The sequence below is a fragment of the Sciurus carolinensis genome, chromosome 7 (assembly GCF_902686445.1).
Source record: "Sciurus carolinensis chromosome 7, mSciCar1.2, whole genome shotgun sequence".
In the NCBI taxonomy this organism is placed as follows: domain Eukaryota; kingdom Metazoa; phylum Chordata; class Mammalia; order Rodentia; family Sciuridae; genus Sciurus; species Sciurus carolinensis.
In genome coordinates, this window is record NC_062219.1 from 32,732,117 (window position 1) to 32,758,135 (window position 26,019).

The 26,019-nt window shown below is 34.8% G+C and overlaps 1 long non-coding RNA gene across 1 annotated transcript in view; it reads right to left on the reverse strand.

The window, feature by feature from the left end:
- Window positions 1-7,525: 7,525 nt before the first annotated feature.
- Window positions 7,526-26,019, reverse strand: part of LOC124988820 (uncharacterized) — a 234,807-nt gene continuing 216,313 nt past the window's right edge. The window contains exon 6 of the long non-coding RNA XR_007109500.1: window positions 7,526-7,776. This is a non-coding gene — a long non-coding RNA (uncharacterized LOC124988820). The remainder of the gene's footprint in view (window positions 7,777-26,019) is intronic.

The window sequence follows — 26,019 nt, forward strand, 5'->3', positions numbered from 1 at the left end:
ACTTTATCCCCATAATACCAAAAGAAGAGTATTGTAGTAAATTATTTTTCTTTGATAAATTCCAACAATTATTTTGTCAATAGTTGAAAGTCTTAATTTTTATGTAATGTAGTGATGACATTTTGGTTATCCAGTTAGTAGGAACCATATAGATATATGTCCCAACTTCATGCATAGCTAGCTTTCCCCAAATCTAATTCAGAAGAGCATCCTGTGTCCAGATACCTTGACTCAGTCTCTAAAAGTGGCCTGTTCTCTCAGACCTGAAAGAACACTCCATCACAGCCATGCAGTGTAACTTTTAGGAATTCATGCCACAAAAATCGACATTCAGATGTTAAATCTAGCACATAGTACTCATCCCTCTGTCTTCACCTCTTTGTTTACACCCAAGATCCTGAAACATTTTTCAAACATCTCTTTTTCTCCTCCTGGATGGTAAGTTCCTTTGAGCAGAGGGACACACATTTTTTTTCAGATATACATTCTTTCTTCCATGTATCACACCCTGTACAAAGCCATAGTGCTTTTCATTTGTCATGCATACAAAATGTATATGTTTAGCAATGTATGTTTTTTGTGTTTGTTGGTTTGGTTTTTTTTTTTTGTGTGGGGTTTGGGATAGAACCCAGGGACACATACATGCTAGGCAAGCATTCTACCACTGAGCCACATCCCCGACCCATCACAATTTATAAACCTATAATGTTATTTTTTATGTACCTGTGTAGAGTATAAGATTATTGTTTTAGCAGTTTTTATCTCCTGTAGAAGAATGTGATGATAAAAAGAATCAATCCAGTTTAAGATAGGAGAAAGAGGAACATACTGAGATTTTGACTTTTGTTTACAAGAAGTCAGAAACAAGTTGGAACACAGTAATTCGAATTCCCAGAGGATAATTTAATAAGTTAAACCCAACCAATAAATTTTGTCTATTGTTTCTTATAAACCTTTAGTCCTTTTGTGCTATTTCCCTCCATTTACCCCCCCCCTTTATTTCCCAAATTAAGATGCTGCATTATGACTGCACTTTGTTTATACTTACTGTTTGTGGTCATTATTATTCTCTCAGTTTATGACATCGACAGATTGAAATTCCTATGAACCACACAAACCATACTGAGGAAGTGAGTGGTAATTGGCAAAAGGAAAGCATAATATGGAGAGAATTAGTCAAAGAGTGTTGTAATAATTTGGCTCAGTTTGAGGATTCATTTGTTTTGCATTTCTTGTCCAATGTATTATAACATTATTGGGAATGACTTCATAGGTCAAGTGTCACTAAGAAACCTCATATTTTTATTTAGCATGAAGAGACCCAAAGTTGCCAGAAAGTCAATATTTATCAGGGGCACTTCATTTAATATTTTTATTTTCTCCATAACCTAATCCCCATTTCAGGGGCTGACAACTTTAGTCAGTGGTTTAGTTATCCTCATTTTGTCGGAACTGGTGTGTGCATGCAACCTACCTTCTGGCAGTAAGTAAGACTAGGCCACAAGTGCTTTTCACCCAATAGTATGTCTCTGTGGTTTTAAAATCTAAATATCAGTGAACTTCCTGGCATTGCCATTAGGTTTCAGTGGCATTTGGGTCCTACTTTAGGAGTTTGGGGTCATTGAGTTGAGCATTTATGTCTTATTTGAAGCATGTGTCTTTAAGAGAAACCTAATTTGGGTTGTGTAGACAACCCAAATTACATAATGAAAACCCAAATGCATTACAGAGTTTAAATGACATGCAAATGAAATTCTCTGTACTATTTAGTTTCAAAGCCACTAAAAAGGCAGATTGCTTTGAAATGAATTGAAAACCATGCAGAATCCTTTCTATAATCTAAACTCAAAACAATTCTCAAAGTTGGAAAAAGTGACCCAGATTCCCAAATGACCATTATCTGCCCCCAAAAGCACCTCTTTTCTACAGTCATAGAAATGTCAGAGCATATACTAAACTCCATGTGTGCCACACTTCAGCCTGTAGAAATTTCATCTTGTGATTCTTAATAACCTGTGTGATTACCACAAAGATGACAATAATTCTGTAATAAAATATGTCTTATGGAAGAGAATGAGATTTAGTGATGTTACATAGCAGCTGCATGTATATGCTCACGTGTTTCTACACAAGGTGAACATATTTGTCCCGATTTTCACTTCAAATATTTAGAATTCTCCCATTATATGTTACATTCCACTATAGTTTTACAGATACACAAAACTATATAGTGAATTATTTAGTATAATAACATATATAGTTTAATACTGAAACATTTTCCCAGTATTCTGGGAGATTTTTCTCGAGGTGACTTTATTTTCCACATCACCTACTAGATTTTCCACCAGATCTATCTCATCATGATTCAGGTTCTTTATAAATAATTTTATTTGCACAATCAATTATACTTTTAAAAGAATTGATTTCTAAAAGCATAATTTTAAATTCCAAGAACATTTTCAGTTCTTTGATTATTCTTTTCTTACAGCAGCATACGGTTGTTGTATGGACACAATATTCTCTGAAATCTTGTTGAGGATCATTGTTTTAAATTTTCTCTTCATAAGAATTCTTTCTTTTCCCTATAGTATTCATTTCTTTCTTTGTTCTTGTTGGCTTTCTCTTGTGTATGTAGTTATGTATTTATGGGTATAAATGGAGGACAAAAGACAAGAAAAAATGAGGAAAAGATACACTGAGTTTTCCCTTGACTTGGTTCTTATTTCTATCAGCATCTACACTGTGGTATGTAATGCCACAGTAGGTGGGAGAGAGAAAATTGTGACTCATACTTATGCAGGCAGCCTAATGTGAAGATCAATTGGACCTCCTAAATCTGTATACTTTGAATTGGCAATTTCATTTCTAGAAACATTAAGGGGATAATCAAGGTTAAAAAAACACAAATGCTTAGGTTCAGTAATGTTCATAGCAATCATGGTAATGCAAGCAGAAAAGAATGCAATGTTAAATTTGGCATGGAGGATCATTAAGTTATCATGATTCCAATACTGGAAAATAGTGTAGCCCTTAGAAGTCAAGTCTTACAGCACCATTAAGACAGAAATGCTCATGTAATAATGATGGTCAAAAGAGAAAAAATATGATAGACTAAGTAGCATCATCCTATTTAGAAAAATAGATCAGGTTTGTATATGGAATGTGTGTGTATTCCAAAAGGAAAGATAGCAAAATATTAACCATGGTTAACCTTTGATGGTGAGAACATTACAGTTGCTGTGTTTTGTTTTATGTAGTATGTGGTTCCATTTTTTTGTCACACATAGCTTCTTTCTTTTGTGGGGGGAGTACAGGGCATTGAACTCAGGGGCACTCAACTACTGCGTCACATCCCCAGCCCTATTTTGTATTTTATTTAGAGACAGGGTCTCACTGAGTTGCTTAGCATCTCACTTTAGTTGAAGCTGTCTTTGAACTCAAGATCCTCCTGCCTCAGCCTCCCAAGCTGCTGGGATTACAGGTTTGTGCCACCACACCCATTAATCAGAGATAATATTTGACAGACATAAATAAATCAAAATCCTGAAGACCTGAATTTCCTCCAGGAGAATTAATATAACAAAAAAATATTGTTTCTCATTAAGTAGAAATCTGTAGAAATTTTATGAGTGGTAATATCCAATGTTGATACAAAGTTTTGTTAAATCAGAAAATTTTGAATAGTTACTGTTTGTTAGAACTGAATATGTTAAATCATAAGATTAAGGGGGGATTATATAGTATGCATCATTTTATATAATATAAACCAGAATAAATAGTGGTGGAGAGTTTAACAAAGGTTCTTTGTATTTTTGATGCTACTGAGTAAGTTCAAGCTAGGAGGGAAGTTACAAAACAAATCAATGGAATCTTAGAGTAAGTTAATTATTTTAAGACTGGTGGGTAACCTCAGTTCCATATAAGAAGCATAGTTAATAAGTGAACACAGTTTTACCAGAAACATTAAAAATGTTCCTTATTATTTTAAAAAGTCATAAATTTGGAATTTCAGATATAAAGTTTTTAAAAACTTTGAATCACCTAGAAAAAAAAACATTGTCTTTTATTTTTAATAAACTTGGGCAAAAACTCAAATTTCTTGAGGACAAGGTAGAGGCTAAGTGTACATTTATCTTAAATTTCCTAGGTTTTGTTTTATCCTTCTGATAACATGTCATAAAAAGCTTTGTCATTTAGAAACAGAGATATCACTTTTCATACAATTATATTTAAGGTGTTTATTAAACTTCATACTAAGTTTTTATAGCCCCTGCCTTCAGTTTCTTTCCTAGGAAAGACTGAAGAGGAAGTAAATCATTCTTGAATTTACTTGTTTGAAATGTTAATTTTAACAACTTCTCAGTAGAGCAAACTTGCAACATATATTAAAATTAAGCATATTCACTTCTACTTAAGCATTCCATCTGGTAAATTATCTAGTAGAAATAAATAGTGCATAAGGATTATCCCATCAGCTATAACTAGTTTTTAATAAAAAGAATATTACCAATCACTGGCAGGGTGAGATTGAGAGAGAGTAGTTGAATACATTTAAATACACCCAAACTATAGAATATGTTGGGGAAAAATTCTCCATGGGTCTCTCACATATTAATGCATCTTGAGATCAGAGGCACTGACTGTCATTTGATCTGAACTATCTTTATAAAGGAAAATCTTGAATGATAGAGGTCTTCTCTTCCCCTAGAACAGAAAGCAAGACATGTTCACTATAATAAAGACAGTGTCCCTCTGGAGAAAAAAGAAAAAAGACAAGCTTCCTGTCATAAAATATTCCCATTTTCTATGTGCAGGGTTCCTCTCTTGCAATGCAAGCCATTGATGTGTGGACTGTGTTTAGGCCCATCTTTGTCACTTCCACAGGGTTTAGGAGCAAAGGCAACTCCAAAGGAGACTGGTGTTCATGACGCCATGCTATGGTAAAGTCTTCTGTCTCTTACACATGTCATCTTTTACATCCATAAAGCTGGCAGACTACCTTGTCAGTTTGCAAGTTAGAAAGCATATGGGATCCTTCACAGTTCTTCACAGTTTTTGGTGACAATATGGAATGCTGACTCAAATGTGACTTGCAGGAAGAGAAAGAATAAGAAACCACAGGTCTTATTTGGGAATATGACAAGACCCTCTGGAACTTGATAGTAAATGCTGGGCAAGAGGGAGAGGGGAAGGGAGGGGGACCCATTGTCCTTTTAGTTAATAACTCTTTAGAGACTGAGCAATGAGAGAACTGAATTAAGCTCCTGAAGCGGTGCTGGGTTATTGCTCACTTTCTTCTGGAGGGTGGGTGAGTGAATGTTACCAGGACAATAGGGCAGCAAGCCTTGCAGTCCCAGCCAAAAGGCCAAGCAGCTGTGGCTGATGAACCAAGAAGGCCTGGAAGCTGAAATACATGGTGTTAGCAATGGGCCAGCATAGTGTTTGGGGTAGCTAAAATCATCAGGCATTCTTTTGGTTAAGCCGTGAGCTTGTACCTGTTCAAAACCTGCTCACATTGACTCTATTGCCTTGCTCACTAGCGTGGAATCGCTCTCACTTTTGAAATCTGATTACTCCTTCACCTCTGCCCTGACTTCAGTAGCTTTACAGAGAGATTTTCCTGTTCCTGAAAGAGACCAAAGATCATATGCACCCGTTTCATTATGCTGGGGAACTCCGTTGGATAAAACTGATCATGATCTTACCCAGACCTGGCAGGGGAGGCAACCTTCCCAGTAGCTGGGATGATGGACATGCACCAACACCATACTCAGTTGAAAAGAAAGAAAAGGTAGCTTTTAAAATGATAACTTGCTGCTGGGCTCTTGGCAAAAATAAACACCTCATCCACTGAGACCTTGTGATTCTCTGGCCTGGGTCAGCTGGAACTCAGTGACTAACAAAGTGAGAAAACCACTTGTCAGATGAAAGCAATACATTCAAGAGCGAAGTTGGCCTGGCCCCACCAGCATCTGGGTGTTACAGAAGTGGCAGCCAGCCCTCTGGAGGAAACTTGATCTCTACTCTATTTCCCGAAACAAAGCTCAGAGGGACCTCAGTTTACAGGGCTTCTACTAAAGGCCTGTCCTGGTTCATTGACAGTGACATCTATGTGCATTTGTTTTGACCTAAGTAATTCAACCTATAGTAATTTGGATAAAAACATATTCATATTGGTGCATAGAGTAATATTCGCAAGAATGTTTATAGCAACATTGTGTTTGATAACAAATGAACAACAAGGAGCAACCTAAAAATCTCTCTTTTAGAAACCAAGTAGAAAAATTATTGTAGCTCCCTACACACCATGACAAATTATTCCAAACCATGACGAACAAAAATAATACTCACAATTTTTGTTTTCATGAAAAGTGGGCATTTTCTCAGTATTATGGAAAGTGTGAATGAAAGGCATATTTTATTACTGTTGTCATTTGTTTATGCACTACATACATAAATCAGAACAGCAGTGTACTTGCTTAAGAAGGGCAAATTTAGCAGGGCGTGGTGTGTATGCCTACAATCCCAGCAGGTTGGGAAGCTGAGACAGGTGGATCACGAGTTCAAAATCAGCCTCAGCAACTTAGCAAAGCCTAAGCAACTCAGTGAGACCCTGTCTCTAAATAAAATACAAAAAAAAAAGGTTGGGGATGTGGCTCAGTCATAAGTGCCCCTGAGTTCAATCCCTGGTAGATAAAAAAAAAAAGAGAAGGGCCAATTCAAGCCCCTTAGTCTCCTTCCTCAGGTCTCCAACTCAAGTCCTACCACACTGTAACCCTGTGTTTCCCCCTACAAATTCTAGACCTTATATTGATTATAAGACATTATTATGTGAAAATCAAAGTGCTAAAACTGTCAACTTTATCATTTTTATGTAAAAATACCAGATATGGAGATATGTAGGAATGGATTCTGCTGACAGAAAACACAAGAAACTGGTAATAGGGTTGTCTCTATGGAAGAAGGCAGAACAGCCCTGGACGTTTTTAATGAAATCAACTCTTAATTCCACTGCTATATATAAAGACTCACATGTAGGTTAAGAAATACTATTTCTGGGTGGCAAAAACCCAGAGGACTATTTATTTATTTGTTACCTGATACTCATTTTGTTTCATTTCTATACTGAACCTGCTTTTACTACAAAAGGAAAAAGCATTTAAAAGTCATTTGGAAAGAGTTATCCAGAAGGAATATAGAAGATAGGGTATATCCATATTTTGATGGCTGGAAAGGCAACAAAATTGTTGTGATCTCTTTTGCGATAAAGAAAATATAATCCTGAAAGTAGACCTGGAGGCCAACATTAGAGTAGGAGAGATAAATTGGTATTCAACTAGATGAGCAAAGACCTGGCAATGAAAATGTACCGAGTTACAACATTACTTTTAAGAAAAATTTTCAGATTATATGATTAAAAAAGTCTAGTTTTTATTATTTATGTTGATATCTTCTGGGACATATTGTATGAGCAATGAAGGAAACATTACTATAATAAGAAATTCTCTATTCCATTTTTTAGCTTTCAGTAGCCAGTCTTCCCAGAATCCTATCTGGAATAGCCTTAGTCATTACCATACCATACAGACAGATCGCTGAAGATTTCAGTGAGGATTCTTTTATTCCAACAGCACTTTGAAGGAATTGAGGTGGAGAATGCTGTGCTTTTGTCTTTACACATCTTCCAGACAGTGGAGAATGTGTTTGGGACCAGCAAATTCAAGTTCATCTCTTGGGGTCCTGTAAAAGTATCTTTGCTTTTTTAGACTGGTTGAACTAAGGGAAAGAAAACCGTAAATTAATGGATTGGTATTATATATTACTAATACGCCACATACTAATAGTAACACACACAAATCAGTTTATATAAGTCCAAGAATGTAAGGTAGATTCTTCATCGTTTTGGAAAACAGTTATTTTACTTTATCCTTTGGGTTGTTGCTAATGGCAACAGAAAGAATGCACTGGAGTGTCATAATAATCCTCCATTAAATCCCTAGTGTTTAAATTTTAATGCTATAATTCAAGAGCTGACAAAAGCCCATTGAGTGTGTCTATTGGGAGGAAAACAGGCAGGCCCATTTTCTCAGCAGTGATGCTATAGCAACATGGAATGAATTTGGGGTCAAGGAACAAGCAGTCTCTAAGCTTTGTTTGCATTTCTGGCTAAAAGTGGAATCCAACATTATAAATTTTACCCAAATACATAGTTATTTTGAGCATCAGGAAGATAGCTCACTTTGTACCACCGTTTACACTGAAAACAGAGGTAACAAAACCAGAAGTGGAAGAAAGACATGCTGACAAAAATATTATGAAATGATTTTCCAAGTGACCACTTCAGAAACCTCTAGACACTCCTGCACACACCCCATGCTTGACACCCAACCCTTCTTCCCTGGACAAATGATGCTTTAGAACATGGAGAAGTATTACAATTCACAGGATTCCTCTTTAAAACAAGGAGACAAAAGAAGCCTGATAACACTCCGGGTGTGACCCCTTACAGTCACTCAAGACATGGTCAAGTAGGGTGGTGTTGATTTTGTCTAACTCTTTATAATGGCCCTTTTGTTTTAGTGGGAGGATTATTTTTTCTACCAGAGTAAACAAATACACCTGAATTACAATTGACTATTGTGCAGCAGAAAGCCAAAATGAAAAAAGAAAAAAAGAAATAAAACCTATTCCAAGAAGTTTGTGTGGCCAACTTTTCTTTCCCTAAGCTTCTGCGTTTTCACTTTTGATTTTAGTATTACTATTGAACATTAACACATTGAGTCAGTGTTCGATTATACAAAATACTCTCTTTTGGGTGGTTATCCAATAAGGCGTATCTAGCAGTTACAGCCTCTATTTATATGGCCTCCAATATACAAAACCAAAAAATGTTAGGTTTTTAAGTGCTAAGTCACAGGCGGAAACAGTTTTAAACTATGTATCTCAACAGAATTCAGAACTCTTCCTTCTTTTCTAGTCCTTCTTCCAGGCCCTCTACTGTCCCACCTCAACAATTAAAACTCCCACCCTCCTTATCCTCGCTCAACCTCCAGTAACTGCCTTTCACAGTTCATCCCACACACACAACAACAAGCAAATTTCTCCTCTATGCAAAAACCTGTGATGCCTATAGAATAAAGTTCATATTGCTATAAATTAACTGCTATTACAAAGAAGCTAAACTGTATAACTTGCTATTTCATTAATGTATCTTACTTATACTTTCCCCAGAGTATATCTACATCTATTTATCTATACATATATATAGAGTTAATAGACACTGCCTAGAATTTTCCCATCATTGTTCTTTCCATCCTTCAAGTCCACTAAATTAAATGTCACCTTTTCCACAAAGCCTTCTGGATTATTCCTTCTGCAAAATATTTCTTTCTTTCCTTATCTTCTTTTCTAAGCTAACATGGCCCATGTAGAATTGTCTTTGGAAACTTAATTCCTTTTCACAAACTGTCTATTGTCCCCTGAAAACAGAGTCTATACACTTAATTATTTTTCTTTCATCCATCCATCTTTCTCTTAAAAGAAAGCGCTTTTTAAAGAAAACATTTTGTTCTTTTTTTTTTTTTAACTTTATCCTTGTTTTACCTGACTTTTGTCTAATAGGTATAGAATAAAGTTTAATTAAAGATCTGGGATAAAACTAGTAATAAGTGATATATTATGATCAAGTATAAGTGCCTTAAATGGAAGGATGGTTTAGCATAAAATGGAAAATAAAGGATAGGTTAGAATATTTGCATGAATAACAACCCTACTATCTGCATGGTTTGCCAAGACAAGAATTAAAGCTTTGCTCATTTTATCACCCAACGCAGTGGCAGATTGGCTCTGCTCATTGCAGTCACGGAGGAATCCAGGCCATGGAAACTCCTTTCATGCACCTACACCATGGCTGTGTCTGAGAAAAGGCAATCTGTGAGCCACACTGGCTCTGAATATTCTGACCTGAAGTGGCACACATCTCTTCTGCCCACACTTTCTAAGCCTATGCAAGTCACAAGGCCACACTGGCTTCTAGGGACAAAGAAGGAATATCCTACATGTGTTGGAAATGACAATTTGAAATGTTTGGAGAATAGCAAATTATTGCTCCATATATTCCCAATAATTAAAATAATAATAAATCTCAAAACCTATTAAAATATACTCAAAATTAACAAAAGAAATGTCGAAGATATCTTTTAATAACCTTAGCAAACAGCATCTGTAGTCATGAAATTTTGTACTTGATTATCTCTTGGTACTTCTTTACCCAAATTTATGATAAATTTTTAGACATATTAAAGACAAGCATGCTTATTATCATTACTACTAATCCATATAGACTATAGACTGCAAATTGTTGCCAATACAATAAGACATAAGAGAGAAAATGAGATATATGGTTTGGCAGAAGAGAGAAAAAAACAACCTGCCATGTCTATAGGTATATATAAAGTATTGGTATTGTTTGCTGTTTTATCATAATTATTAGATACTATGAGCAAATTTTCCACAAAACTAATTTTAAAATTCGAAAGCCAGAACATCAGGGACCTGTGGAATAATAGCAAATGAACTAGCATTTGTGTAAATGGAGTTCCAGAAAGAAAAGAGAGACGAGGAAGTAATGGTTGAAACTTTCAAAGTTTTTTTTTAAAAGTCCACCCATAATTTAATAATAAGTAAATACTTAGAAAGTATCAAGGAAGGAATGGGGAGAAACCCTACTGCTGAAAACCAAAGTTATACAGAACATAAAAAGACCAGAGGGAAAGAGATATGTTAACCATTACACACTAAATACAGGGCACCAACAATAAGAAAGAAGCTGAACTCTCATCAGAACAATGGAAATTAGAAGACAATAGGGCAACATTTTTCAACTAGTGAAAGAAAAATATGTCAACCTGAAGAGCATTATAGCAGATATGCACTGTAAGAAATGCTAGAGTAAGAAGGAATGAAAGATTAAATATTGTGACCAATTTTTAAAAATAATTTGAACAAAGTAGATAAAAGGGCCATTTTCATTTTGAGAAACACATCAAACTAAAGCAACAAAAGGAAAGAAGAAACTGGATAGCCCTATTAAATAAATAAAATTCATAATTTAAAACTTCCCAAAGGGAAAACACTGGGTTCAGTCAGTTTACTAATGAATTTTATTAAGCATGGAGGAAGGAATTATTCAAGTTTTAAGCATTCACTTCTGATTTGTGATTTTTCCCATAGGAATTTGCATTTAAGGGAATGGTTTGAGTTTATTTGCCGAGTAGAGATATTTAGATTTTAGGCCTAACCAATAAAGCAAAGAATTTGACACATACAATCATCTGGGCTATAATAAGGGCAAGGTTATACATTTGTTCTTCAGTCAGCACTTGACATAGTCCTTAGCTTTTGCCAGTTTCAGCCATGCTATAAACTATATACAAGAATAGAAACAAAAAAACATAAAAACTTGGCAAAGCTATTCACATAGCTCAAACAACTTGAAGTCATAGTCTTCCTAAAGATGATTGATATTAACACTGATAAAAACAAAGTCAATGTGTTTGAAATGAGAAGAAAGAAAAGAGGCTATGGCAAATTTGAGTCAAGATCAAGATGAGTTTGCACTTTATATACAAATGTTTCAGGCCAAATATTTGGTAGACTAATTATAAACCCTATCAATCTTTTTTTTTTTTTTAAATCACATGGTACTTGTTGCTAATTTTTTTTTTTTTAAGTAGGCAAGGAGGTCTTATCTGATTTTTCTCCAGTAATAATTGCTGTTCTGGTTTCTAGCAAGCACTTTCCCAAACATGAAAGAATTTAAAAAGTGGACAAGAGAATGAATAGTGTGTTATCTATGAACATTCAAAAGATAAACTTTTATGGAAAAAGGAAAGGTCTAGAAAATTTAGGCAGCACATTTTCATTAAATCTTTAAGTGCATGGACTGCAATGTATGTGTTAATATAGGAAAGCAGATTCCTCAGAAGGTTGACTAGGAGATTGAGTTTAGTATAAAGTTTTGGGGTGATTATTTGTCAGGATTCACAATTGCGGGATGAAAGAAAGTAGAACTGGGCTGAGGGAGAATGGGGTGCTATGCAGTAACAACAGCAGTGAGGATACCCCAGGGGAACCCTGAAGGTCCTTTAGATACATCCCAATTCGAGGAAAAGATATCTGATTTTCATATTTCACATCAACCAGTCTTTGGATTACAGCTTGTCCCTGGAGGAAGAGTGAGCTTGGGCAGTGTGCCTCTCTTTAGAAAACAGCAACTTCCAGAAAACACTGAAGGCTGAAAAGTATCAGTCAGCAAGCAGTACTTACGGCAGTTGAGGAAATTAGTCCTTCCTTCCAGAAGGCAAATCTGGATGGTGCCACACCATCCAGTACCCGAGTCCAGGACCGTCCCTGAGTCCTCTGGCTTTACCTAAGTACTGAAGGCAATCTCTCCAGAACTCTTAAGTGCTTGTTTCCTGGAATAAACTTACTAGAGGAAAGTGAATGTGGCCAACTCAAGTTCTCATGGCTGCAGATGGGCTTGAGGCTACCACTGTTATATGTTATTGTTTCCTTTCTCCACAGTCCATCCTGAATCCTTTTCTCCCACAGATAGTACCTGTTCTGGTCTTGGTTACTTTCCTGGTGAGATGACCCAAACTCATCTCTGGTTGACTAACCACCTGGTTATCAAGTCCTCCTTTAGACTATGGCTCTAGTATTTATCAATTCATCATCAAAATTGGATAAAAAAGTACCAGGAGATAACTAAATGCCAAACATGCTACTCCCTGTCCCCAGTGTGTCATAAAATCCCTCTGATGATCTGGCCAATCCCCACTGTCAGTATGGTGCTACCTCCTTCACTACTGGTCCATTGGTATTTGCATTTGAAGTACACAGGCAGAAGCCATAGCTTTTATTTCATTTGTGGTTATTTCCTCCTTTATAAACTAAGACCAGTAAACACACAGAGTTCAAATTTCAGAAAATAGAGGCACAAACTTCCTACAGATCATTTCTATTTCCAACCCTTGACTTCTGGTATGGTGTATTGGAATTGATGGGCACTATTTATTTTAACTAATAGACATGGTACCATATAATGGTTATTGACTTGTGTATATACTGTATCTTGGAATATGACTACCTAGCTTTATATAATTTTCAAGCTTGTGCTTCACTTGTGCTTTTGATAAACTATTCTATGGCTCTTCAGTGTCAGCTGTTTTTAGATAATGTGGTTTGTAATAAGACCAATGGATTTCATGACCATGGGCCTACTGTTGTATCTCCTTTGCTATAAAGTTTCTTATATAACAAAAGAAACCATCAGTAAATTAAAGAGACAATCTAGGAAATAGGGTAAAATATTCATGAACTATATATCTCATAAGAGGTTAGTATCCAAAGTATATGAGGATTTCAGACAACTCAATAGAAAGAAAACAAATTATCTGATTTAAAAAATAAACAAGGGTCTGAATAAACATTTCTCAAAGGAGACATACAAATCGCCAACAAGTAAGTGGAAAAATACTCAATATCACTAATCACTAGGGAGATTCAAACTAAAACCACAAGGACATATCAATCACCTGTTAGGAAGGGTGTCATCAAAAACTGAAGAGATAAGAATTGGCGAGCATGTAGAGAAAAGGAACATTTGTGCGTTGCTGTTCGAATGAAACTTGGTGTAGCCATTGTGGAAAACAGTCCAAAGTTTGCTCTATAGTTCAGGGGCATATTGACATCAAGGGATCAGATAATTCTTTATTAAGGGGACTGTCCTGGGCATTATGGGATGTTTAGCAGCAACCCTGGCCTCTAACCACTAGATGTCAGTAGCATTCTCCCATGACAACCAAAAATGTCTCCAGATTGGACAAAGGTCTGGGGTTTGAAGTCAGTGGGGGTGTGGAATGCTCCCATACCCTTAGTCTGATAAAATATTTTATGAGCTCCCATGTTGACCATCTTTAATCCCATGGATAATGGTGAAATGCGGGGTTCTTAAAACAGGAAAGGCAAATCTACACCTGGAATATATGTGAATTCAAAAACTAGTAATTCAAAATTAATTGCTACCCTTGCAGCATGGATGACCAATGTACTCAGTTTGCCACCAGGTGGCTGGTTGGTCTCCTGAAGAGTGGTGTTGTATTCAGGGCTGAGTATGGACTCTGTTACTAGTCTTGTGTATTTGGCAGTTACAGAAGTTATACCAATTTAGGTAAATGGGAGCTTGTGTGGTTGGGTCCAAACCTGCATCCCTGACACCATAGTCACTCTGTTCATGTGCTCATTTAAACACTGGAGTCTCTGATGTCAGAGGATGGCTGACATTGACTAGCAGTCTTTGTCTACTATAAAAGACTTGATTGTTTATTGACTCTAGAGTAGACGATATCCCTTGGCCATTAGTATGCAATACAAAGACCTTCACACTTCATGCCCATCCTATATACCACAACCCCAGAACTTCGTGTCCCCAGCTTCCCATCTTTCTCCTTCCAAGCTATTTGCCACTCATGGATTTGTATATATCCTAATTTCAGACAATTCTTTTTCCACAAAAAGAAGATAGCCAGTTGTGCCAACTGAGGATATTTCTCTCCAACATAAAGGCCACCATGGAAAGGGGCTGTAGTGAGTTCCCTGTCTATTTTCAGCTTGTACTACATACTGAGCAGATGGTTTGTAAGTCACACTTTGCTCCTTCCCTCCTTTGTCGGCTCTTATGAGGACCTTCTATGGAACCAAAGGTAAAGGCTGATGAAGAGATATATTGCTTGATACAAGTTGGTGGATGAAAGGGAAATCTGGGCCACCAGGTTGTGTTGCTTCCTTGGGCTTTCTGGTGTTGCCTATGCTTAATCCTGGATGTACACACCACTTTCATCATAAGACTTGGAGGGTCCAGCAAGATATTTAATTTGACTTCTTTGGTTCCTAGTTCCTCATCTCAAAGGCGAGTGATTGAATAAACTATATAACATCTCTTCCATCTGTAGAATTTTATGACAGGAAGCATATCTTGTATTCTGAATTATGACAGACATTGACAGCTATTCTGTCTTATAGTCCAAAGGTTCATTACCTAGTCTTACCTATGAATACCTCAACTGACTCTTTTTATCACCATCCTGAACAATTAAGTCATCATGTGAGGAAACCAGTGTTTTCAAAGCAAATAAAAATCCTTTGTATTCACAATAGCAACATTGTTTCAAGTGTTCACATGTCTTTTGTTCCAACTTGCACAATAATTCCTAACCCAAGAATTTTATTGAAGATTATAGAATACAGCATTTCCATTGGAAAAATCTTTCCAACGAACTACCTGAGCACTCTGGCCACATATGCTTCACATGGCAGAGAAAAAACTCAGGCATGTTGACCCCAACTGGGAACCCTGTGATCTTGAGTACTTTGGTGCACTTTAGTAAGGTCTGCAAGGTCTGCGGGAGAGCAGATTCATGAGTGGATTTGCTAAGTAAGAAGTGAGAGCCAATTTTACTGTCTTTGGCATCTGATTAGTTAAAGAAAAACAACTACAAATGACAGGATAGATCTATTCAGGTCTGAAGGGCTACTTAATTTTTAAAAATCTTAGGCTGTGAGGTATCTAAGTTTAACCTACACAAACTTGTCCTCATAATTACACTTTGAAGAAGTAATAGTAATTGGAAAATTACCAGATAATGAGTTAAACAAGCATATTTTCCCACAAGAAGTGTAATTCTTTCCACAATTTCCACAGTGAGTATTATTTACTTATGAAATGTTATTTAATTTTCATTAGAAAAGTACAAAGGGGGGATGCTGGGGATGTAGCTCAGTGCTAGAGTGCTTGCCTAGCATGCACAAGGCCCTGGTTCAATCCCCAGTCCCCAAAACAACAACAAAGTACAAAAGTAGGATGTGTTCATGTGTTCATTGCAGTATAGTCAAATAATAGAGAAGCTTCTGAAGTTAAAAGGGAAAACAGAAATTCCCTTACCTCTAATATCAGGAATCCTTACTGGTCAGTCTCTTCTGTCATATACTTTCTTTCATGCACTATAACCAAGGATAATTTTTTTTCCTGATCCAATACTTGAACCGTGCTATACATACTAATTTGTTTTTCTTATTCAAGGAAAGATCAAAAATATTCACCCATTTCCAAATATCAGACATTATTTATTCCTTCTAATGACTTAATTTGTCTGATAATACCACTGTTGATTATTTCTAAGTGTTTATTATCTTGAATAATGTGGCAGTATATACACTTATCATGGTGCATTTATATAATTGTTTCTTCAGATCAGATTCCTATAAGAGCAAAAACTGAGTCAAAGGGCATGAAAATTTTACATTTGGGTATTTATTATCAAATCTGTCTCCAAATCATCTGATGTAATTATTGCTCCTGTCCACTGTGTATGCAGATGTCCCTTTCCTTACCAACACCAGGAATTATTCATCTTAATATGATGTGACTATATTGAAAATTTATAATTGAAAAAAATTAATGTAATATAATTCAACAGTGCAACTAATTATTTTTAAAAGCCCAAATTTAAGAATGAATTGTAATCATCCTTTCGTGCCCTTTCTCATTATCTTCTTTTATTCCTATAAGGATCTGCAAGTGTTCATCCCATTTTGTCAGTCAAAGCCTATGGGACCCTGCCCCCCTCCTAATCAGTATCTACACTGTCTGCTCCTACCACTACCTCTCTGAAGTATGGCTCACACATTAGATTTAATTACTGATTTCAGACAATGATTATCTGATAAATTTGAAACCTCCCAATATCAAAATACTAGATCTTATTTTTTTTTAAAAAAAGCTTACCACGATACAATTAGCTACAATTAGCAGGGAACTGTTGAAGATTATCCAATATGGTTCCCATTTCATTGTACTCAAGAGAATCTCATTTCACAAAGTAAAATTTAAATTTAGACAAAACATATTTTTATTAAGTAACACAATAGTAAATAGGTAGGGTTGGTGTAAAAAGTATACCATAATCATAATATAATCAATGATTTAACACTATGAATATAAATATTAAATAATAATGATATTATATATTTTTTATATTTTGAATATAAATCCAGAGTCTAGCACTGCATCATCTCAGACTTTAAATGACTTTTTAAAAGGGTATGGAAAAAAATTTCTTTAATGCAAAATAGGACAAGTAACTGACAGCAAGGAATGAAATGATTTTAAATAGAAATTATCCTGATCCAAATACCTCCAGGTAGCATGATTTTTACTCCAAAACCTGAAATATTTTTAATAGTAATTTGATGCTATAAGCACTATTTTGATAACTGTGACAATTTTTCACAAATTTTAAAATTTAGGGTTAGTAGATTAATACACAGTTGGAAGGAATAACATACAAAGATCCCATCTACCCTTTATCCACTTTTCCCCAGTGGTAACATTTTGTAAAACTATAAGCACAATGATGTATCCAGGATGCTGACATTTACACATTGACAAAACACAAACAAACAAACAAAAAAAAACCCCACATTTCCATCACTACAAAGTTCTCTTAGATACCATTTCCAGCCACCCTACTCTCTTCTTCTCTTTTTCCTCTTTTTCCCACCCAGTCCTTCATTACTGCCAACCACTAATGTGTTCTTCTACCCTTCTACCATTTTCTAAATTTGGAGATATTATATAGATGGAACCCACCAGAAGGTTATGTAAGCTCTTGTGATTTGGTTTGTTTTTCCTATTAAACCTTTGGAGACTCATCCAAGTTACGTGTATATCAAGAGCTCATTCTTTTTTTATTGCTGAGTTGCATTCTATGACGTGGAGAGATCACAGATTAACCTTTCACTCACAGAAGGACATCTTGTTTGCTTGTTTATCTCTTTCCAGCTTATACAGACATTTGTGTATAAATTTTGGTGGAACATAATTTTTTATTTCTCTGAGATAAATACCCAGGAGTGCAATTGCAGATTTGTATCCTATGATAGTTGTATATAGAGAGTTTTTAAAAGAAATTCCAAACCATTTCTCAGAAAAGCTGCATCATTTTACCTACACCAGAAGTTCTCCACATGTTTACTAGCATTTGGGTTGTCATTATTTCTTATTTTAACCATTTTAATAGATGTGGAAGACTATCTCATTGTGAATTTAATTTGCTTTTCTCTAATAGCTAATGACGTTGACTAGCTTTGCATGTGCTTATTTTCTATCTATATATCCTTTTCAGGGATGTTTCTTTTTATGTCTTTTACCTATTTTCTAAATGAATTTTTATATTTTTGTTATGTTTTGAGATTTTCTTATATATTTTATAGATACCCTTCTTTTGTTGATTTTGTGGCTTGGGGGAAAAAAAAAAAAAAACTTCTTTCCAGTCTTTAGCTTAACTTTTGAGTATATGAACAGGGCTTTTCCAGAGCAAGAGATTTTAAAATTTTTATGAAGTCCAACTTATTATTTTTCCTTTTGAACCATGTTTTTGATATCAAGTCTGAGAATTAATTGCCTAGCTATTCCTCCCTAGCATTTTCTCTCCATTGTTTTCTAAAAAGTTTATATGTTTCCATCTTATAATTAAATACATGATCTATTTTGACTTATACATTACATAAGGTGTGAAGGTTAGGTTGAATTTTTGGTTTGTTTTGTCTTATGGATTGTCAAAAAAACAAGTGGACACAGTTGTGTGGGCCTATTTCTGGGTTCCTTATTCTAGTCCATTGATCTGTGTCTATACCCTACCACCAATGCCACAGCCTTAATTGTCATTATATAATTCTTGAAATTAGGTAAGTCATTCCTCCTACCTTATTTTTTCAATGTTATTTTGGCTGTAAAAGTTTTCTTGCCTTTTTATACCAATTTTAGTATAATCTTACCTCTATCTACACAAATTCTGCTGAGATTTTGAAAGGAAGTATTAAACAGATAAAGGAATTAGGGGAAGATTGACATTTTTACTAGTCTGAGTCTTCCAATCCATGCACAAATGATGTCTCTTCATTTATTTACATCTTTTGAGTTCCGTCATCAGTTTTATTTTTTTCATAATAAAATCCTGCACATCTTAAATTTATACCTGTATTTCACTTTGTGAATGATCACAAATAGCAATGCAAATTTTGATGTTCATGTGTTCATTGTTAGTATAAAAACTGTAGCATGCTTTTTCAACAATCTTGTTGAAATCACTTATTAAGTCTAATAGGTTTTTGTAGATTCATTGGCATTTTCTACATAATCATACTATATGCAAATAAGGATAGTTATTGAAGGGTAGTCTTGTTTTTCCTTGTGGTTTGATATGGTTTTTTATTTTTCTTGCAATTTTATACTGACTTCCAGCATTATTTGAGTAAAAATATGTATGTAAAAGCATACATTTGGGGTTTATTTATGACTTTAGGTGGAAAACCTTCAGTCTTTGCCACTAAGTATAATTCTAGTTGTAGATGCTTTTTATCAAGTTTGAAAAGTTTCCCTCTAGTCCCAGTTTTCTGAGTTTTTATTATGAATAGGTGTTGAATTTTTATCAAGTGCTTTTTCTACAAGAATTAGTGTCAGCATGTTATTTTTATTCTTTAGCTTATTAATATTATAGATTACATTGATTGATTTTCTAACAGTGAACCATCATTGCATCTCTGAAATAAACCCTGCTTGTTCATGGTGTATAATTCTTCTTATGTATTGCTTAATTCTATTTGCTAATACCCTTCAAATGAGGTTTGTATCTGTACTCATGAGAGATATTGGCTTGCATTCTTATTTTTTATACTATTTTTGGCTGGTTTTGGTATCTGTACTATTTGCTTTATAAAAGTAGGAAGTTTTTTCTTCCCTTCCATTTTCTGGAAAATATTATGTAGAATTGGTTTTAATTCTTCTTTAAACATTTGTATAATTGGTTTTTCAATTATGAATTTAATGTCCTTATTAGTTTTAGAGTTGATCAAATTAACTATTTCATAATGGTAAATTGTGGTACATGTGCCTTTGGAGGACTGGTACGTTTCTTCTAAGTTTTCAAATTTATGTGCATTTTAATGTTTCTTTATTAGCCTTTGATATTTTTCAAGGTCTGCTTCATTTGTAATATTACAATTTATGTTGTCTCTCATTTTTCTTTGTCTTATTTTTATTAATTTATTTTAATCAAATGGCTGGTCATTTTATTGACCATTTCAAAGCACCAGTTTTTGTTCATTAAATTCTTCTTCTAAATGGTATAATTTTTGCTCTAATCATTTTTGTTCCTTTTCTTCTGCTTACTTTGAGTTTATTTTGCTCTTCTGTTTTCTAAATTTGTGAGGTGGGAGTTTAGATTATTGACTTGAGACATTTCCTCCTTTCTAATATAAACAGTTTGTGTTTTAAATTTCCCCCTCAACTGCTTTAGCAATGTCCCACAATTTTTTTTCAAATTTTGATATTCGTCTTTGTAATTTCATTTCATTCCATGTATTTTTATGTTCCTTGAAAATTTTTCCATGCATGGATTATTTAGAAATGTGTTGTTAATTTCTAAGTAGTTGGACATTTTTCTGTTATCTTCTGCCACTGGTATCTAGTTTAATTCCCTTGTAGTCAGAGAGCACACTTCAGGTTATTTCAATTATTTTTAATTTGTTGCATTTTTTTATTGCCCAGGATATGATTTATTTTGATATATTTCATGAATTCTTAAAAATAATGTGTATTCTGTTGTCCTTGGGTAAGTTATTCTATAAATGTCTATTCAAGGTTGTGGATGATGGTGTTACTGATTTTGTATCCTCACTGATATTTTGTCAATTGTTCTACCAGTAACTAAAAAAGAGGCATTGAAATCTTCTATTGTAATTGTAGGCACGCCTATCTTTTTAGATCTCTCCACTTTTGGATGTATATATATATATATATTCCATCTTTCCCTAAATAGATATCTCCTCTTACTGACACTTTTGATGATGGAACTTTCAACTCCCCCTGTGAACATTTTCACTTTCAATAGATGGTTTGAAATCAGCTCCGCTGACTTTATTACTTGAATGTAAAATGATCTCTTCATATGCTTAGATATGAAGGAAGTCATCCGATTGCTGTCCAGTTTAGTCTGATGTCTTTGGAAGGATTCTACTGGATGAACGAGACATAGGGCATAAACAAACCTGCCCTATGCACCTGTGAACATCTTCTGACCTAATAATACCATGGCAAATTCATCCACATACAGGAGATGTGCATTATTCACTAGCCTTTCAGCTAACAATATTCAGGATTAAATAAAAAAAAAAAAAAACAGAAGAGATTTCTCTCTTGGAATTTATAAAAGATGGAATGGTGAGCAAGGGAAAGATGACTTCTAACAAACCATGACCATAGCCTTTGGAAAAGAATTTGTGCCATGTCACAAAAGTCTTCTAGATTATGTGCCTGGGAAGCACAAAAGTTCCTATGTTTTTCTGGAAAACCACCTGAAAATACATATATATTAATGCCATTTTGCAATGGCATTTTGACCATTTTTTAACCTTCTATCACTATTCTTATTTTTAATTATACATTTTTTTGAGATTCAGTGTGATAATTCAGTATATGCATACAATGTATAATGATCAAATCAGGGTAGTTAGCATTTCCATATTTTAATACAATTTACCATTTCTTTATGTTGGGAAAATTAGACCTCCTTTCTTAGAGTGCATTCTAAAAAATGGGATGAATTTTTGTAAGTTACTGTCACCCTACTGTTCTGTAGAACTCTAGAACTTATTCCTCCTAAGTATATTTCAGTACCTGTTTTCTGACCTCCCTCTGTTCCCCCCCATTTTCCCTACCCTTCCCAGACTCTACACTGTTTAATCTCTACTTCTTCTTTTTTTTTTTTTTTTTTTTTTTTTGGTGCTGGGGATTGAACCCAGGGCCTTGTGCTTGCAAGGCGAGCACTCTACCAACTGAGCTATCTCTGCAGCCCTAATCTCTACTTCTATAAACCAACTTTGAAAAGTTTCTACATAAGTAAGAGAATGAGGTATTTGTCTTTCTGTACCTGGCTTATTTCATTTAACATAATTCCCTCCAATTCCATCCATGCTACCACAAATAACAAGATTCGATTCCTTTTTATGCCTGAATAATGTTCTATTATACATATATAACACATACACACACACACACACACACACACACACACACATATATATGATTTTTTGTCCATTCATTCATCAATGTTGATTCTGTGTCTTGACTATTGTGACTAATGCTGCATTAAACATGCAAATATAGAACTGGGGTTGTAGTTAATTGTAGAGTGCTTGCCTAGCACATGATAGGCCATAAATTCAATCCCTGACACCAGAAAAACAAAACATGGAATTTCTTGTATTTCATGATAGACTAATTTCTTTTCCTTTGGATATATACCCAGAAGTTCCACTGCTGGGTTAGATAGCTGCCCTGTTTTATTTTTGAGTAACCTCCCTGTTGTTGAGATAATGACTGTACTACTTGACATTCCACTGACAGTATATGAGAGTTCCCTTTCTCAGCATTCTTACCAGCATTTGTTAATTTTTGTCTTTTTGATTATAGCCATTCTAACCTAGGTAAGATAATTTTTTGTGGTTCTGATTAGCATTTCCCTAATATTAGTGATGTTGAACTGTTTTTTATATGCTTGCTGACCATTTGTGTCTTTTGAGAAATGTCCATTCAGATTTTTAACCCATTATAAATTAGACTTTTTTATTTTTTATTTTTTGCTGTTGAATTTTTTTGAGTTCCCTATATACTTTGGATATTAACCCTGCATTGGATGTTAAGTTTGAAAATATTTCTCCTATTATCAGGCTTTTCTTTACTCTATTGATTTTTTTTCCTTTGCTACACAGAAGCTTTTTAGTTTGATATAATCCTGTTGTTCATTTTTACTTTTGTTGCTATGGTTTTGAGGTCCTATCCAAATAACTTACTGCCCAGAGAAATGTCACAGTTTCCCTCTATATTTTCTTCTAGTAGTTTATAGTCTTGGGTCTTAGATTTAGGTCTTTGATTCATTTTGAGTTGATTTTTTATATGAGAGAGATAGGAGTTTAGTTTAATATTTTCTTATATTGATATCATTTTTCTAAGAACTATTTATTGAAGAGGCAGTGTTTTCTCCAGTATATATTGACACTTTTTTCCAAAGATCAGTTGCTAAGTTACATGGATTTATTTCTGTGTTCTTTATTTTGTTCCACTATCCTATTGATTATTATTATTTTTATGCTGGTACCATGCTGTTTTGGTTACTATAGCTTTTTCGTATGGTTGGAGATCAGTATTGTGATGTCTACAGCTTTTTTATTTTGGTCAAGATTACTTTGAATATTCAAAAATTTTGGATGATTTTTAGACTAACATGTCATTATTCACTATATGAAGCAACTCTGAGTACAAGAACAAACTAAAAGTCCTATATCAGTTTCACAATTTTTCCATTAAAAATACTTTTATGACTATATAACTGTTTCATTATAGCATAATGTAAAATTCTTAAGAAATACATCAGAAAGGATACTAGAAATTGATCAAAAAAAGTTATTTATTTTAAATTTTGGAAGAGTACTTACTACTTCATATTAAAAATAGTTTGATGCTGTCCCTATATCTAGGTGAGCTTATAGCAGGTTACAAATCTGAGAAAGCTCTAATAAGTGATTTGTTGTTTGATTCTGATTCTCAATTGTTCATTTGAATCAGGGCTGTATATTCTGCATTGTGCTTTGGAATGACAGTTTGATCCTTATAGAAGGAAGGGAGGAAGGGAAGAAAAGAGTAAGGAAGGAGGACAGAAAGGCAAAGGGCAGAAAGACAAAGAAAGGAAGAAAGGAGGAGAGGAAGCATTATGGTTGGGATAAGAGGTACCCTTGCCCAAAAGCTCCTGTGTTCACACAAGAGCATTTAAGGTGAAATGCTTAGATTGTTAGAGCTGTAACTGTCATTCCAGATCGGATTCAAACAAAAAATCACTTATCAGAGCTTTTTCAGTAACTGGTAACTAATCAGTCCATCTTAGTTTGAATGTAGGCAGGCAAGGCATGGCTGGAGGAGGTGGGTCACTGAGTGTTCTGGAAGAGTTCATCTTCCCTGTGACCTGCTTTTCCCAACTTTCACTCTGCTTCCTGGCCACCATGTCCTGAGCAGCTTCCCTCTGCCTTACCCTTCCATCATGATGTTCTGCCTCATGTCAGGCCAAAAGGAATGGAGTCGCAGATCAAGAACGGAACCTCTGAAACTGTGAGTCCGAAGTGAACTTGCCCTTCTCTAAGTTGTCAGGTACTTTGGTCACATTGATGCAAAGCTGACTAACAAAGGAAAGAAGGAAGGGAGGAAGAAAAGGAAGGAGGATTCAGATATTTCAAATAACCAGCACATGTGGGAAAGTCATTATTTTTCATAAATGTACCTCATTGGGTGTGGCTTAAGGAAAATCAAGATAAATAAAATGAAAAGGACAGGACATCTTTATTTATTTATTTATCTTTGCCTTCCAAGGCTTCATTCCCATCCATGTATTAATAATGCCTCCATCCTGCTTGGAGATCTGTGCTTCCTAACAAATCCAGCAGGGGAGTTCATTAATTAAGCTGGATCAGTTACTTAATGATACAGAATGTTAAAATGTGAATGATGTGCAATAAAGCAACAATATTTGCCTCTACCTAAAACACTATCTATTAACCTCATTCAACTAAAATATAAAGTCCTAATCATTTTGAACAGCCAGTTTGGACCTCCGGATTGATGCCCTAAGGTCTTTTAAGGTTATACAACTTTCCATATGATGGCTATAATTATGATTCCATATAGATTTCAATATCCATAGGATGTTTTCTGCTAAAAAATGAATTTTTTTTCCTTAAAAATTCAACCAGAGAGGTTAACATAAATGTCCTTCAAAAACAGTTACTACAATTAGTCTTCTCTTAAATGGCACTGATTGGAATTCCATAGATAAACCACTGTCAAAAGTCTCCACTGGATTAGGGGAGGGAAGGGTATGCATGAGACTCAGTATTATTTTCAATGTGCTATAGCGGGCAATTTGTAGTCTCTTGTAGACGTCTATGTAATGCATTACAAATAACAGCTTCTAAGAAATTATATCCACACAAAGTATTACTTGAAGGTATCAATCTTTGACTAGAGGCATAATACTTCTGTTGAAGAATACGTAAAGAGAAAAATGTGCAACTTCTAGTGAATGAAAGATGCTTTCTACAGTTGGTGCTGAGAACTAGAATGTAGCAGTAGAAAAATAAGTGGGGTCTGTATTTGAGATGAAAATTCTGAATTCAAAAAAAAATTTAGGACTAAACTAAGTGTGATGATGTAAAAAGTTGGGTTGAGGTAAAATATACCCAGCTATTTGTTAGGTAATTTCTCATGAGGCATTTGTCATGATTAACTGATGCCTGCCACAAGGTGGAGAGTTAAAGCAGCATCCAACAGTTAGAGATGGTATCTTTGTATGAGAATACTATCACTGAGAAACCCATAAAAAGAGAAGGTTCCTAACCCACCTTTGCTTCCACGTCTAGTAAGTACCACATATTGGTACTTATTCATGTCAAGTGAAACATTCATCTCACCTCGTCCAAAATCTGGTCTCACTTGAGGGTCACCAAGGCAAGTGCTTCCATCTGAAATGCCCTTTAAAGTATAATATGTGATGTGTGACCTCTACCAGTACTAATATATTTCTAAGTAAACATCTGATTCCTATATAGTGTAAGAGACATAGGAAAAATACATTTCTATGAGATATAGCATATTTTTTGGACCAGAAGAAATGAGTATGAAGATAATATTAGTAAATGGTAAAAATTAGTAGGTGGTAAAAATAGGAGTAGAACCTATGTCCCTGGAAACTTGCTTTGTCTTAACATACTACTCCTCAAAATATATATGTAAATCAAAATACATAACTAGAATCATAAAATATGCATACTGCATAAATTTTAAAACTGGTGAAG